The sequence below is a fragment of the Palaemon carinicauda genome, chromosome 25, assembly GCF_036898095.1.
Source record: "Palaemon carinicauda isolate YSFRI2023 chromosome 25, ASM3689809v2, whole genome shotgun sequence".
NCBI classification, from domain to species: domain Eukaryota; kingdom Metazoa; phylum Arthropoda; class Malacostraca; order Decapoda; family Palaemonidae; genus Palaemon; species Palaemon carinicauda.
Window position 1 is genome coordinate 102,251,107 of NC_090749.1, and position 17,500 is coordinate 102,268,606.

Here is a 17,500-nt window from a genome sequence, read left to right on the forward strand (position 1 = left end):
TTATTATTATTATTATTATTATTATTATTATTATTATTATTATTATTATTATTATCAAATGCTAATCTAGTTGGAAAAGCAAACATAGAAAGGTTAGAAATATATGTCTTTCTACTTAGTATATATCCTTTTTATCTAAGTCATACTATAAAATTATCTACAGGAAATTAATTATAAATATTACTTACAACTTATCCTTAATGGAAATTGGGATAAATGATCCTGGATGTGTTTGTGTGAGTGTGTGTATACGATTGACTCTCTTGGAGTAAGAGGGTCACCATTCAGAATTATACGAATTGGCAACTGTCTCTCGCTGATTATTATTTTATTACGTTTCAGATATTTCTAAATTTTCTATTTATACGCTTCCGGGATAATATATTTTAAGTATATTTATTTTTTTTAACTTTATAGCATCATTAGTTTGGTTTGAACAATATAAATTTGGATAATTATGAAGTTGTGTTAGATGGCAACTAATGGCAACTTGACTTTCACATGAAAAAGATATATTGGTTAATATTTTGTCATAGCTACGTGGTTCCGGTTAGATATTGTAAATTATTATATATATCTCATATATAATTCATTTATATATTATTTATCAAGGCTTGCATCACCATTTAAACTATAAATTTGGATAATTATAAAGTTATGTTAGGTGGCGACGAATGGCAACTTCACTTTCACATATTGCTTATGTTGCCATAGTATGTGGTTCTGATTAGATATTGTAAATTATTATATATATCACATATACTCTGTGTGTTATTTATTAAGGATTATACCATCAAAGGTCTATTTTATCTAATTCCGTAGAGAAATCTTCCTAGATAAAGCTATCTGGCACCAAATCCTTCGATTCCTTCGCCCTCAGCCTAGTTCCGGGAATTGTTTTTTGGAAGGAACAGCTTCAGGAATTCCCCGAAACGGAAGCCATGCAATGGAACTGTTTCCTAGAAAACATCGGTTTTTACCAGAACTGTTTACACGAATAAACCTTTCTAATATTGTTTGGATTCCTTCTTCCTAAGCAACGTTGTTGTGGCTTAAGCCTTTTCTACGAGACGAAAACAGTCTTTTGTTTTAGACCTATGTTATTAACTCAAATTTGCTATTATTCAATAGATTCCTAATTTGTTTTTGATTGACTTGTGTGCATTTACATTGGGGACTGACCAATCTCTCTCTCTCTCTCTCTCTCTCTCTCTCTCTCTCTCTCTCAATTAAGACTGATTTTTACCTATATTAGTTTTTGGAATTAGTATGGGTGGCCCTGAATAATACAGCCTTGCGGGTCACGGCGATACTCAAACCCTTTCACCATGTTAAGTTAATCAAATATATTATTTGATACGCTGGAATTTAAATTATGTTTTATTAGAGAGAGAGAGAGAGAGAGAGAGAGAGAGAGAGAGAGAGAGAGGATGTCATTGGGACCGTATTGAAAGAAAACGAGTCATTAAATAATAGACAGAAAACGGAAATTTCATAAACAAAGCAGATACTAAAGAAAAAGCGAATCACACAACATTACGTAAATATAAAATAAATGACCTTTCTCTAGACTCTCTCTCTCTCTCTCTCTCTCTCTCTCTCTCTCTCTCTCTCTGTAACAGACCAAAGAAATTATGCAAAATAAATAATGATCTTAATTCGTAGAATTTTCTAAAATTTCTGAAGATTTTAACTCACATTTTGTTAGTTTTAAGTCTTGGCTTATCCTTCATAAGTTTTATTCCAGCTCTGATCAGGCTGTGGATTGATATTCCTAATCAATCAGTTGAATCTATTTGATATTGCTATTGATCTCAAGATATTTTATATATTTTATTAATTACTTCAAATACATGATTTATTTCCATATATCATCTCTCTGTTGGAGCCCTTGCGCTTATAGCAGCCTGCTTTTCTAACTAGGGTTGTAGATTAGCAAATAATGATAATGATAATACTCTTCCATATCACACATATTTACATGAAAATAAACATTAGCAGGGTTTCACAGTATTGCCAAACTCAGGCATAACTTTGAACATCGCAACCGGAGTCATCATTGTCAAATCAGTCTATTCGTTCGCGTTAATTCTTTGCACTAACCGCCGGCTAATGTACATCGAAGCTCGTTTCATCTGTTCAAACAAGCGTTCTTTCCACAGTTACCTGCATCATTCGTTGTGACTTTAAGAATCCATTCTGTAGCATGCTGCGGAGTTGACCAACCAGGCTTCATTCTAGACCCTTTGACTGTGGAGTCGCCTTAGCGTCTTAGGGCTTGAAGCCACCTTCTCAGGCAAGTCAGTGCCATGTTTACATCAAAGAGCTGAAATGACATGATTCAATTTCTTCCAGATTTTAATCTGGCAGCTGCACACTTGGCTGATTTTGTGTAATCCCACGCTAACATTCTCTCGTAGGGCCTAGACGTCGCATCGCGGCCGGACCGCACTTGAACGAAGAGTAGGGATTCACTGAGTCAAGAATCGAGAGAACTTTAAAGGATTTTAGTCTGGCAGCTGAACACTTGGCTAATTCCATGTAATCCCGCGCTAACATTCTCTCGTAGGGCCTAGACGTCGCATCGCGGCCGGACCGCACTTGAACGAAGAGTAGGGATTCACTGAGTCAAGAATCGAGAGAACTTTAAAGGATTTTAGTCTGGCAGCTGAACACTTGGCTAATTCCATGTAATCCCGCGCTAACATTCTCTCGTAGGGGCTAGACGTCGCATCGCGGCCGGACCGCACTTGAACGAAGAGTAGGGATTCACTGAGTCAAGAATCGAGAGAACTTTAAAGGATTTTAGTCTGGCAGCTGAACACTTGGCTAATTCCATGTAATCCCACGCTAACATTCTCTCGTAGGGCCTAGACGTCGCATCGCGGCCGGACCGCACTTGAACGAAGAGTAGGGATTCACTGAGTCAAGAATCGAGAGAACTTTAAAGGATTTTAGTCTGGCAGCTGAACACTTGGCTAATTCCATGTAATCCCGCGCTAACATTCTCTCGTAGGGGCTAGACGTCGCATCGCGGCCGGACCGCACTTGAACGAAGAGTGGGGATTCATAATCGAGAGAACTTTAAAGGCTGCTTATTTTGATGAGTTCTGAGATAGTCTGAAGGTAAATCATATTGTTTAAGGCAGGTTTGAAATGGGATGTCACAGTCAGCATCCCCCTGATAAACTGCTTCACTTGGACTGTTGATAAACTTCTGTTGGTTTCTAGGGTTAGGAAGAAACGTTCTTTCCTTCATTTTGAGAATCGTGTCGCCTGTAACATCAACTCTGACAACAGTTCCAGATCTCTGTTGGTGAGCTTCACTTACTGATTGATTACTGCTATAGATAGTAATCATTATATCTTACAGTGCTAAACATTGTATCCACTGCGTAGTGGCCTGATTACATTAGTAGATGTCCAAACCCTACAGGAAACTATCGAGTTTGAGCCGACTCGATCTCCCGTCCAGCAGGATGACAGACAGGGAGATTTCCAATAGGCCATAACAACCCTAAACATAAAAGGTTATTAATGTAGGTCTTTACAGATTGGCCCCTGTTCACACCCAGAAAGTATGTGGTCCACTGTCTGGATGGGATAGCTCACATGAGCACTTTGCAGAGAGGGTGAGACCCAACTTAGAAAGATTGTCTCTAGTCATTCTAACTCTAGCTCTTGCTTGATTAAAACAACCCAATCCTTTCTGAAGAGGTTTGTTCCATGGGGAAGAGACTCACAAGGGCTCTGGATGGCTTCACCAAGTGGGCAGTGATCTGTCTCTCTCCAGCGTTCTAGGCGGTAAGTTTCTGACTTCATAGGGTCGAGAAAGCGGTAGTTATGAAGCTCTTGCAGGATTTCAATCTTTGTCTAACCACTTTTATAGATACAAGCACATGCTGATAGTGGTTAAGAATGAACTTCAACGCAGTTTGCAGAGACTGCCACATAAGGTTGACTTCTGCCAAGACAAATACTGGAGTAATGCCCCTCCATCTATGAGATACATCAAGTGGTTGATCAGTGACAATGTTCTGCTTGGTATTATACGAATGTGTCTTTTATAAAATCATTTTTATCCCCCGTAGAGTTTTTCATTCGTGCTTATATTTTGTTACCTTAGCGTAGGATAAGCAAAATCCGAACTTGTTTAACGTATCCGGCAATTCTCGGTGGCCGTATGTGCATTCCAATGCCGCACAGATTCTGAGCTGCAGAGATGGGAAAATGACATGGGGGCATGTTGCTTGCATTATTGACTGGCTTAAGGATGCAGTGTGCAGCTTTAAATTTTTACTTTATTTATTGATCACAGAATTGTTTCAAATCATGTGGTAGATAGTCAAGATTTGCATCTATTATTTTCATCCGCTCAGCACCATAATACATGGTATGTTTTTCCACGCACTTAGCCTCCTAGTAGATGTACTCGCCTACAAGTTTGATGAAGACATTAATAGGAAACTTCTACTTATTTCTCTAGCTCCCCCGGGAATGCAATTGGCCTCAATGAATTCACGCCATATGCCTCTTTCCTGTGCCATCTCTCTGAGTTCAACCCAATTCTCAGATCCGATCTCCCCTCGCGTTGTCATCAGCCACGTTTCTCTTGGTCTACCACATCCTCCTGCCCATTGGCTTCTATTCAGGAACAGCCTGGACCAACTCATCTTCCCTTCTTATAATGTGCCCCATCCATTTCCATCTCGATAATCGAAGTGTATCTTTCACATTGGGCATCCCAGCCACCTCGCGAATTGTCACATTTGTTATGTACTGCTGCCATTTGATTCCCAAAATCCTTCTCAATGCTTTATACTCAAAGGCAAGAAGTTTTGCCTCAGTCGTTACAGTGCTGCACCACGACTGGTGCCCAGAAGTTAATATTGATCTAAAAGTGATGTATCTTGGGGTTTATCCAAGTCGTCTGTCTTCTTACACAATGTCTATGTCACTTCATCTGATGTAAAAAAGCCATGTATGATTAATATCATGCTTCTCCAAGAGAAAAATGCATTAATACAATAGTCCATAGGCAAGTGGGAACAAAATGTCAGCCATTTTTTTATTCTTTCATTCAGCAGGTTTGAGACTACATTCATTACTTGCAGCTTAAGAAACTAGTGTGAATATCAGTCACTTGAATATAACATTCTTTAAATGAATAATAATGTTGATTTTCATGTTTCCCCAAATTATTGTGGCAGCCATTTTGAGTTTCACTTGGTGGCCATCTTGAATTTCACCCAATTCAAGGCATTTCCCTTTCTTGGATTTTGTGGGACATTTTTACAAAGTCTAGACACCTCAATAAACTAAAATGAATTACAAAACCTTTTCCTCCAATTCTATCAATTGGAGGTTGGCCACCAAAAGCATTTGCTTTGGTAAGAAAAAGATGTTTGAAGTTGGAATAGGTTTACCGTACATCAAGGATCATCACTTGGCCATTTCGCATCGGTAATCGTTAAGGATAAATTGAATGAAGTGGTTAGGAGTGAAAATCTATAGGGATTGTTATATCCGGATGATTCTAGTGTTTTGATAGAGACTGAAGAATAATTACAGAGTAGGGTAAGAGAGTGCAGAGAATCTTTTGAATGGGGTATAGGGGTATGGATAGTAAATGCAGGTAAAACTGGTGTTACGGTGTGCAAAACAGGGAGGACATAGGATATCTATGCATGGGTGTTTCATTTGTTAATATGGCAGTGACATCCTTGCAGAGTGGCCTTGGTACACTATTCACTGCTGGAACCTCAGACCGCACATGTTGGCACCACTTTCAACTGATCAGCTAAACCAAATGAGTGGCTCCACTGCCTTGTGACTTAATCTCTTTGAATCCAAGGGTCCAGGTGCTTCCCTAACAGTGAAGCCTGTACTGGGGACAGGCATTAAGGCCAGAGTTAGGATTCTCATTTCTGTGGCTCTTCAGTAGTCTCCTGCAGAAGGGTGTTAAGTCGTCGGGATTTCTTCTCGCTATTCGACATTGGGCGTCCGAAGCCAAAACTTTCATCTCACATCTCACAGGGGAAGCACATCCTCATTCTCCTCAGTTCATTATCACCAATTGTCGATGCTGGGACCGGCAGCTCTTGCCCGAGTCTTGTACAGTTGGCCTCTTTAATGCCAGTACACTTCACGGGAGACTAAGGAGACAGCAGTGTACCGGAATTAATGAAGCTAACGGTACAAAGGGTAGTACATGTTGGATCCAGTCGCCGGCGAGTTGGCAAACTTTGGAAGCTTGGTCACGTGATTCAATGCTGTAGAACCTTCTCAAGTTAGGTTTTATATGGGCTACTATAAAGCGACCACTGAAGACCTGTAGGGCTCAAGAAGGGATAGAAATAGCATGTCAAATCAACCCTAAATAAATGCAAAGTTCCACCAACTAGCATGGAAACCTTTGTTAAAAACAATACAACCTGACATGATTAGCGTTAACAATGAAGTCTCTCCTCTAGAGCAGGGCTGTACACCTCGCCTTCAAGCAATGACGCGTCAGACGAGAATTCTCATCTGACGTGTTCAACTCGCGGGAAATCCTGGATTGGCACGTGAGCCATAGCAATGCACACAGACAAGAATTCTCGTCTGACGTGTCCAACGCGCGGGGAACTCCAGGATTGGCGAAGTGAGCCATAGCAATGCACACAGACAAGAATTCTCGTCTGACGTGTCCAACGCGCGGGAAAATCCAGGATTGGCGAGGTGAGCCATAGCAATGCACACAGACAAGAATTCTCGTCTGACGTGTCCAACGCGCGGGAAAATCCAGGATTGGCGAGGTGAGCCATAGCAATGCACACAGACAAGAATTCTCGTCTGACGTGTCCAACGCGCGGGGAACTCCAGGATTGGCGAGGTGAGCCATAGCAATGCACACAGACAAGAATTCTCGTCTGACGTGTCCAACGCGCGGGGAACTCCAGGATTGGCGAGGTGAGCCATAGCAATGCACACAGATGGCTGGATCAGTAGCCTGAGAATTTTGTACTTCATTGAACATTTACTGAGGAACAATTAAGTGATATTACATTAATTAAATATGAAGGAAAATTAAATATATAATAATTCTTCAGAGAAATGTTTGAAGGTTTTCTGGAAAAATGCACTCCACCTTATCTCTCTCTCTCTCTCTCTCTCTCTCTCTCTCTCTCTCTCTCTCTAATATTTGAGGTCTATCAATGCTTTATAAATAGTTCCCTTTGTAATGATATATATAGATTAAAATAATTGATAAGATTAGATTATATTAAGTTATTTACACAAGATAGTGGAGACTTGCTTCTAGAGATAGGTAGATAATTTATAGAACGTTGGATATACTATAAGCTGCTAGGTAGTGTGAAGTGCAATTTGAAAGTATTTATTATTATTATTATTATTAGTAGTATTATTATTATTATTATTATTATTATTATTATTATTATTAGTTATTATTGTTATTATTATTATTGTTATCATTATTGTTATTATTATTATTATTGTTGAGGTTATTATTGTTATTATTGTTATTATTATTGTTATTATTATTATTATTGTTGAGGTTATTATTGTTATTATTATTATTATTATTGTTATTATTATTATTATTGTTGTTGTTGTTAGTTTTAATATTATTATTATTATTATTATTATTATTATTATTATTATTGTTTTTATTATTATTATTGTTGTTATCATTATTATTATTATTATTATTATTATTATTATTATTATTATTATGATAATTATTGTTATTATTATTATTATTGTTATTATTTTTGTTGTTATCATTATCATCATCATCATCATCATTATTATTATTATTATTATTATTATTATTATTATTATTATTATTATTATTACTAGCCAAGCTACAACCCTGTTTGCAAAAGCAGAAAACTGCCCCACTGAGGAAAGGAAATAAAGGAATAACAAATAAACTATTATGTCATGAATAAAGAATAAAGAATATTTTGATATTAACAATTTTTAAGATATATCACTCATATATAAACTATTTTACAAAGTAAAATATTTTACAAAATAAAATGTTATACAAAAAGATTGAATTTTTAAAGTCCCATTGAATCAACTACCCGATTAAGAAGATCATTCCACAACTTGGTCACAGCTGGAATAAAACTTCTAGAGTACTGCGTAGTATTGAGCCTCATGCTGGAGAAGGCCTGGCTATTAGAATTAACTGCCTGCCTAGTATTACGAACAGGATGGAACTGTCCAGGGAGATCTGAATGTAAAGGATGGTCAGAGTTATGAAAAATCTTATGCAACATGCATAAGGAACTAATTGAACGACGGTGCCAGAGATTAATATCTAGATCAGGAATAAGAAATTTAATAGACCGTAAGTTTCTGTCCAACAAATTAAGATGAGAATCAGCAGCTGAAGACCAGACAGGAGAACAATACTCGAAACAAGGTAGAATGAAAGAATTAAAACACTTCTTCAGAATAGATTGATCACCGAAAATCTTGAAAGACTTTCTCAATAAGCCATTTTTTTGTGCAATTGAAGAAGACACAGACCTTATATGTTTCTCAAAAGTAAATTTACTGTCATACATATTTAAAGAAACATTATCAATACTGAGATCAGGATGTTGAGGAGCCACCGTCCTTGACCTACTTACAATCATTCTTTGAGTTTTGTTAGGATTCAACTTCATACCCCATAACTTGCACCATGCACTAATTTTAGCTAAATCTCTATTAAGGGATTCACCAACCCTAGATCTACATTCAGGGGATGGAATTGATGCAAAGAGATTAGTATCATCTGCAATTTTGGAGGGTCCATCAACGCTATGAGGTACACAATCAAAAAAAAAAAAAAAAAAAAAAAAAAAAATGGAATTTCTCGTGGGTCGCTGCTTGAAAAAAAAAAAAAATGATTTCAGACTCATTGAATCATGGCAGATGCATTAAATATATTTTCTCAGAATTTTTTTTTTTTTTTTTAATACGCTTTGAAACAGAAAATCTATAACAGATATTTTTCTGGTTTGATTATACATGTTCAAGAAGGATTAAACTTTTTAATGATACAAACAGAATATCTTTGCGAGGCTAAATAATGATGAAAATTGCGTGATTAAAATGAATTTTTGAAAAACATTTTAGAAAATAATCATGAAAAATATAAAATGTATGATTGAGGAAATTATTTCATATGAATATTATGTAAAAATAGTTGATCTTTTACAATGATGCAAAAATTTATATATAGATTTTATCAATGAAAAGCTGTGACTGACTACAAAATGCTAAATTTTCATCATTTACTTCATACTCCATAGTCCTCAGCCATGTAGGCCTGGGTCTTCAAAGAATATGAAACCATATAAAAGACGTTATTATTAATATAACTTTATTACTTGCAGGCAGCAACACACACACACACACACACACACACACCAGGTCAATGGGTCACAGGCAACTGAACAGGTAAGTCCTCATTCAAGCTTTTTTTTTTTTGTCTTAGAGATATACAGACGTCAAAAATTCTCATTTGGCTGATACTAATAGGCCTATATGTCTCTTAGTGATTTTAAATGAATGGTCATAAGTTTATAAAATTCTTTTTCTTCTTCTTCCGAAACACAATCGTGGTATGGAAAGGAAAACAATTTTTTTTTCTTACAGGCTGTTTGAATGACTAGATTGTGACAAAATATTTAGTATACACACACACACACACACACACATATATATATATATATATATATATATAGGTATATATATATATATATATATATATATTCTTACGAAGCTGGTCTAGTGTAGAGTAAATATAGTAATTTGTTAGCGAGTTTATTTATATTTTATTTGTGCATTGAAGAGAGGCTAACCAGCCTGGAATATGAGCTCCCTAGTGTAGATTTAAGATTTATATGTAAAGTACGTAAGACCCTCTTCATTAATTTCATGGTATTCTTTATTCAAGTTTGTATTTGTAAATTTACGTTATTTTTAAGAATTAACTTCTTTTTATTTCACGTATTTTATTACGAAGTCTTACGTAACCCGTTTGAGGGTGTTATTTGGTCATACACGATACGAACAACGGCTTATGTACGGTTCTTCTATATTTTATGATGTATTGCGTCATATTAGAGAGAGAGAACGTTCAGTACCGTGTGCTTTGGGAATTTCGGGAAGGACCTAGTGATTGGGTGTTATCTTTTTTTTATTTCAGGGACAAAGGGTGGGCGGAGCTAGCTGACCGAGAGAGCCGTCTGGTGTGGCGTGAGTACAGCGTTTGGGAGAGCGATGCTTTGTAACTCTGACATGCCTTTTGCCTGGCCCACCATTGCCAGTTCGTTGGGAAGTTTCTGGAAGCAGTTGGGTTTTTTATGAAAAAGGCGACGCCAACGTTACAGAAATAGAGAAATCCCGCCTTAAGATCGTCTCTCGACTCTCTCACTCTCATACGCAACCCAGTTTATTGTTTTAAAAGTGTTCAGTACGTATAGTGTGTCCTCTCCTAAGTAACTCTGCGCCCAATACAGTGATTTTGAATTCATGATATTAGGGTGAGTGTTGGCATTTTATAAGGTTTTTTAGGTATCTGGCTCTGTAGGGAGGATAGATTTTGTAACATGATCAGGATATCCATAGTTCATTAAGCGTCAAACTTGAACATTATATTATTCAGATTTATTTCAAGCTTCTGTATAATCGTTTTCATTGAATTATTTTTTTTTTCCTAGACTAAAGTTTATACAGATATAATAGTTCAAGTCAAGTTATGATATGATTTTCTGATCGGAACATTTTTCTCTTAATCTAAGTTTTATTCAGTCTTAATTTTTTCGAATGATTCATTTTGTATTGATGTAAATTCTTTTCAAAGTGTTGTAATTTATATAGAATATATTTATTTTTGCAAAGAGTGTATTATTCCAATCACCATTGTTTAGAATCAGATTGGCTAAAACCAGTAAATTAAAACAAAAGCTGGAATGTAGAGTTGACGCCGCTAATACGTATTTAAGAGTTCTCACCAAGCCGGCGAAGGTTACCGGCACGATACGAGGGTGGTTGGGACATGTAGTGAGTATAGGAGATGGGGAGTGTATGGAATCTGCTTGGGTAAAACTAGTATAGTAAAACGCAAGCTAGAATGAAAATAATTGATGCCGCTAAGATATATTTAGGAGATTTCACAGCTTGCCAAGCCGGCAAAGGTTACCGACACGATACGAGGGTCGAGACCGAGGTGGTTGAGACATGTAGTGAGTATAGGAGATGGGGAGTGTATGGGAACAGCTAGGGTAAAACTGATATTACTTAGAAGGTTAAGAGGGATATAATTAACCCCTTACTTTGGGTATAGGAGAATAACTGCTTTGTTTGTGGCCACCATGATAACTGTTGGCCACCTAGGGCCTCTGTTTTGATGGCCAGCAAAGGTTTAGCTGCACATTTATGACGTCACATAAAGAAGACCAATGATTCCACACAGATACTATGACGTCATAAACTTTTCATCCAATAGTAATCGAAGAAATCGATGACGTCACAACACCGCCATGCCACCTTAACTAAAACGTGAGGCTCGAGGGGCGGGTCATGGTAGCGTGGCCGAGTGGTCTAAGGCGCTGGTTTAAGGCACCAGTCTCTTCGGAGGCGTGGGTTCGAATCCCACCGCTGCCAGGAATGTTTTATACAATATTTTGTTTTTTATTGTATTTTACTGTATTTTGTATTAAATTATGTATAAATAATATCGTTTGGGAATTGGGTAGGTCGTAATATGTACCATCCTCATCTTGGTCAACAGCTGGTTAAATTAGATCTCTCTCTCTCTCTCTCTCCTCTCTCTCTCTCTCTCCTCTCTCTCTCTCTCTCTCTCTCTCTCTCTCTCTCTCTCTCTCTCTCCAATAAATATATTTTTATTTTAAGTATCCATCGCTGTATGAATATTATTATAAGCTACAAAACTATTATTTATAAAATACATAGGCCTAAATTAGCATTTCCTATTTAGTAACCCTATAGGCCTAATACTTATTCTTCCAACAGAAATATAATTAGTAATATTTAAATTTACTATGATGATCATTTAATATAGGCCTAATGATATTGGGTATTTTATTATATCAAAGTGTAGGGAACTGACACTAGGCTCTCTTAGAATTGTAGTCTCATTAAAGAGTCTTAGAGCTTAGAGCTTTGTGGCTTTATAATATTTATAACAATTTTAGTTAAAGTTTGGCATTTTAAGTATATTCCTAGAATTGCTTTTTTCAATAATTGATTTAACTCTAACTGCGAAGTTTCGAATTTCGCAGCAGATTTGGAATTCTGGGAATCATTGATTTACTTATACGCTCTCTCTCTCTCTCTCTCTCTCTCTCTCTCTCTCTCTCTCTCTCTCTCTCTCTCTCTCTCTCTCTCTCTGTCTCTCTCTCTCTCTCTCTCTCTCTCGAAAATGAAAGCAGTTTGCAATACTCTACGGATCTTTCACATAACATTTCACCAAAAACCAATTTCTGACTATTTTCGTGACTTATATTTTAAGAAAAACTATAAATTATTCTTAATAATTAATGTAAAATCATTATAGATATTTTTCGGATTAATAAAATAATTTGTAGATTAATAATTAAGGGAGAAAATATATATATAAATTCTTTTCAATTTCGAACGCCATCAAACACGGGTGGTCTAAGGCACCGAGTTCGAGTCCCACCTCAGCCAAGAATTTACTCAATTCTATATATTTTTTTGTTTATTTCACTTTAGAATAAATCCGTATTACGATTTATTTAAATATTTTAATGTATTCTATATCTACATTATGTATACACATAGAATATAAGTAGATAATGAAAGGCCAAATGGTTTATGTATATCAGAGCCTTGCGTGTCTGCCAATTTGTGCAATATCATCGTCCCCACGATCCTGCTCTCTCTCTCTCTCTCTCTCTCTCTCTCTCTCTCTCTCTCTCTCTCTCTCTCTCTCTCTCTCTCTCTCTCTCAGTTCAAGAACAAAACACCGTGGTATAGATGAGCTTGGTTTAATTAAACTTAGGCCTATTATTGATTGTAGGCTTATTCCTAATACTTGAAAGAGAGAGAGAGAGAGAGAGATAGAGAAAGGGAGAGGTGAGAGTGAGAGGTGGTGAGAGTAAATCAATACTAGACTGATGGCCACAGAGTACGTAGAACACTCTTTCAGGTGCAACGACCTCTCTCTCTCTCTCTCTCTCTCTCTCTCTCTCTCTCTCTCTCTCTCTCTCTCTCTCTCTCTCTCAAATATGTTACCTTCTGTTAATTCTTTTTAGAACTGTAGGCCTATGACTGACGCTGTCTGCGTAATCTCTTGAGCTATGAAGTATCCCGAGGCTGAAGAACACCTAGTGAATAGTTGTGAATCCCTTGGGAGAGGAGCCTCTAGGGTTTAAAGTCTGTGGCATTCACTACATCTCTCTATTGTCCCCGGCTGTAATCTCACCATCCTTGTTGGCTAGGGATGTAGGATTCTGAGTCATTAGCAGCCACTGCCTGGCCCTCCCTGCTCCTAGCTTAGGAGAGGAATGACGTTTAATTAATGTTTACAGTGCACCCCTTAAGATGAGCTGACAGCAATATCTCACTTCAGAACTTGAAGATCAACCGTAAAGCCCTTTTCCCAGCAGCTAAATTAGTCGCAGTGGCCCCCGCCTGAAACGGGACCTAGGTTTCAACTTTAGAGCAGTGTCCCACCTTATGCAGGTATCCGACTAATGTGTCTAGAGGCTGGATAGCAAGTTTAGTTAGAAGGAGAGACAAGACATTTATATTTAGGAAATATAAAAAGAAACTGTGTCGAGTTGGGTAAACAAAATTTGGCTATGTTTGGCGCGGTGACGACACAGGACAAAGTGTGCCTTTGTTCGGCGCAGTAACGACACAAGAGAAAGTGTGGCTGTGTTCGACACGGTAACGACACAGGACAGAGTGTGGCTGTGTTTGACGCGGTAACGGCACAGAACAAAGTGTGACTATGTTCGGCGCGGTAACGACACAGGACACAGTGTGACTGAGTTTGGCAGGGTAACAACACTGGAGAAAGTGTGACTGTGTTCGGCACGGTAATGACACAGGACAAAGTGTGCCTTTGTTCGGCACGGTAACGACACAGGAGAAAGTGTGGCTGTGTTCGACACGGTAACGACACAGGACAAAGTGTGGCTATGTTTGGTGTGGTAACTACACAGGACAGAGTGTGGTCATGTTCGATGCGATAGCGACACAGGACGAGGTGTGGCTGTGTTCGGCGCAGTAACTACACAGGACAAATTGTGCCTGTGTTTGGTCCAGTAACAACACAGGACAAAGTGTGGCTGTGTTCTGTTCGACATGATAATGACATAGGACAAGGTGTGGCTGTGTTTGGCGCGGTAACGACACAGGACAAAGTGTGGCTGTGTTCGGTGCAGTAACGACCCAGGACAAAGTGTGGCTATGTTCGGCGCGGTAACTACAGAGGACAAAGTGTGGCTGTGTTTGATGCGGTAACAACACAGGACAAAGTGTGGCTGTGTTCGGTGCAGTAACAACCCAGGACAAAGTGTTGTTGCGTTCGGCGCAGTAACAACACAGAACAAAGGAAACCTATGGGCATCTGAAAGACTCCAGGATTTCTACGCCTGTGTGGTTGACATTGAGGTTTTCAAGGGATGTACACTGGTTTGTTTTATCGCCAGCTTGTGTCTTTCGCAAGGAAACGCCAGTGTTTGCAAGACCAGCTTTTGCAATTCGATACAGACTATATGTACAATGAACAACTATGTAAAGTCTGAATTATTATCATCACTAGCTAAGCTACCATCCTATTTGGAAAAGCAGGATGTGATAAGCCAAGGGCCTCAACAGGGCAAAATAGCCCAGTAAGGAAAGGAAACAAGGGAATATATAAATTAAAGAGAAGTAATGAACAATTGATATAAAACATTTTAAGAACAGGAACAACATTGAGATAGATCTTTATGCATAAACTTAAAAAGAGACTTATGTTAGCCTGTTCAACATTAAAATATTCGCTGCAAGTTTGAACTTTTGAAGATCCACTGATTCATCTGCCCGATTAGGAAGATCATTCCACAAATTGTTCATAAATGGAATGAAACTTCTAAAATGAAGGCACGGATATTAGAATCTTGGAAAGAAACATAGGTATGCTCAAGGAAGGTACTAGAGCAATGCATACTATGTACCTTACTGGAGAACTTCATTCTGATTGTGTGGCCAATATAAAGATCTCTTTTTTGACGAGATAATTCTTTACCGACATATTCATACTCGATGTGGATGCGTCTAACGTACTGATCTAGTGAGATGGATAAACCTATTTCTAATGATATATGTACACAATATTGTAGCAGCATATCACAGTTTGCGAAGTAGGACCGCGCAAAATTTCTTACGGTGGTCGATTGTTCCGCGGGTGTGCTGGATCGAGTGCATTTCTGTATTCCTTATAATACAAAACTGAAGGTACAGAATGGATAAACCTATTTTTAATGATATATGTACACAATATTGTAGCAGCATATCACAGTTTGCGAAGAAGGACCGCGCAAAATTTCTTACGATGGTCGACTGTTCCGCGGTTGTACTGGATCGAAGTCCATTTCTGCATTCCTTATAATACAAAACTGAAGGTACAGATAACATCCTGATTTGTAACCTTCCATGTAATGCACTTTAAGAGGTACTTTTTTTTTATGTGCTGTCATAACGGAGTAACAGTAGGTACGTCTGCAACGGTTTCTTTTAAATCTTGCTCTTGAACAAAGCCACCAAGAAAACAGAGCTACTCATCTGAGTATGTGCTGAAGAATCCTCTAGGTTCTGAGCAAAGTTATCATGAACATAGAGGACCCTCTCTACTTAGATCTTTGTTGTGAAATCCCCTTATTGGCAAAGGAACTGAAGCTGCCAGTCTATTTTTATCACTGTTGGGAAATCCATAGATGGTGGCATTGAGAGATTTTCAAATACATATTGCTTTACCTTTATCATATATATTTAAGCATATAGGACCCCTAGGACTATCCAATAGACACACCATCTCTATAAGCAAAGGGTTCATTGGTGGTATGATATTTTGGTAAGTAGTCTTACAGATGTCCAATGTGGTGGTAACTGTAGATGTGTAATCTCTCTTCACAAAAACAAAGGGGTCAGCATTATGCTTCCTAAAACCATGAGACAACAAGTATATGGTGAATTATTTGTTCCTCGGTAACAAGGTGACCATTAAAACGTTCCAATCTCCCTTCACTTGCGTGCTTTACTTTAAACGCGGACCTGCGGCTAACAGTCCGCTTGTATGGCGGTAGCTCAACCAGATCCCAAGTCTCATTTTCAATGTTCTCTGTTTAGAGCTCCTGAGAATGTTTGAGACCCAATCATTTGATTCAGCTCTTTACTGAGCTTGACGAGTGTACTCGTCATAACCAAACCGAATGGGTCGATGAATTTTACTCTGAGAATGCCTCTTCGAATAGCTATAGATTCAGTTGCATAAGCAACATCCATCTTTTCTTCATCTTCAGATTTGAGAGTTGCAACAGGAATATCTTCCATCTTATCAATAGAAGAGGCATCAACATTGGCTTCATTGAGAGATCCTTCTCTTCTAAGGACTATAAGTTCTTAGTAACAGAATCATGCAAGTGATACCCTTTGGAGTTTGTATCATAACCCGTGGTAGGGGCGTAAGAATACTACCACCCTACGTCCTGCATGTCTTGGAAAGCGACTTGAAGGACAGCTGCTGCCTCGCGGTCTTGCTTTTTAGCAAAGCGTTGAGTCCACTGTCAGTAACTGTGGAAACTTTTTCTTTGCAGATGGACTGTTTAGTTTAGGCCCTCCACCAATATCTGTGGTTGATGACTGCAAGGGCATGCAGTTGTAAAAACTCCACCAAATTAACAGCTAGGCCTGATGACCCACATGTTAAAGTTGGGATAACGTTGAGAAAGGAGAAAAAAGTGAAGAGGTTCAGTCTTCTTCTTTCAAGAAAAGTCAGGAACCAAGGCATATACAACACACCTAATTGCTTTGATTTGACTCGCATTTGATCTTCCTCTATGATACGTTTCATAAGATGTGACATTCTTTAGGAGCGTTGTACTAGAACTTATTCTGTTTCTTTTATAAGTTGCATCTGCAACAGCCTCTGCTCATAGCACTAGGTAAATTTAATTTTGATAACGTTGCCCTAGCAGATTCTAACTCCATTCTTCTGTGGCAACTGGCGAACTGTTAACTCATGTCGAATGCCCTTAATCTTCACAAACTTCTTGAATTCTCTTTCGAGATATTCACCACCATTAAAACTTTTAAAATACCATCCTTTTTATCAGATTCCACACAAGCATATTTTTTTTTTAAATCCTTAAATTTCAGAAGCGCTTCCGACTTACGTCTTAGAAATTAAGTACGTAGAATAGTTATCAACCAAAGCCATAAACTAACGTTTACGGCC

General features: G+C 37.9%; 1 non-coding gene across 1 annotated transcript; it reads left to right on the forward strand.

The window, feature by feature from the left end:
* The first annotated feature begins 11,591 nt into the window (after nucleotides 1–11,591).
* Nucleotides 11,592–11,673, forward strand: TRNAL-AAG (transfer RNA leucine (anticodon AAG)). The gene has a single exon. It is a non-coding gene; the product is annotated as a tRNA-Leu (tRNA).
* The last annotated feature ends 5,827 nt before the right edge of the window (nucleotides 11,674–17,500 follow it).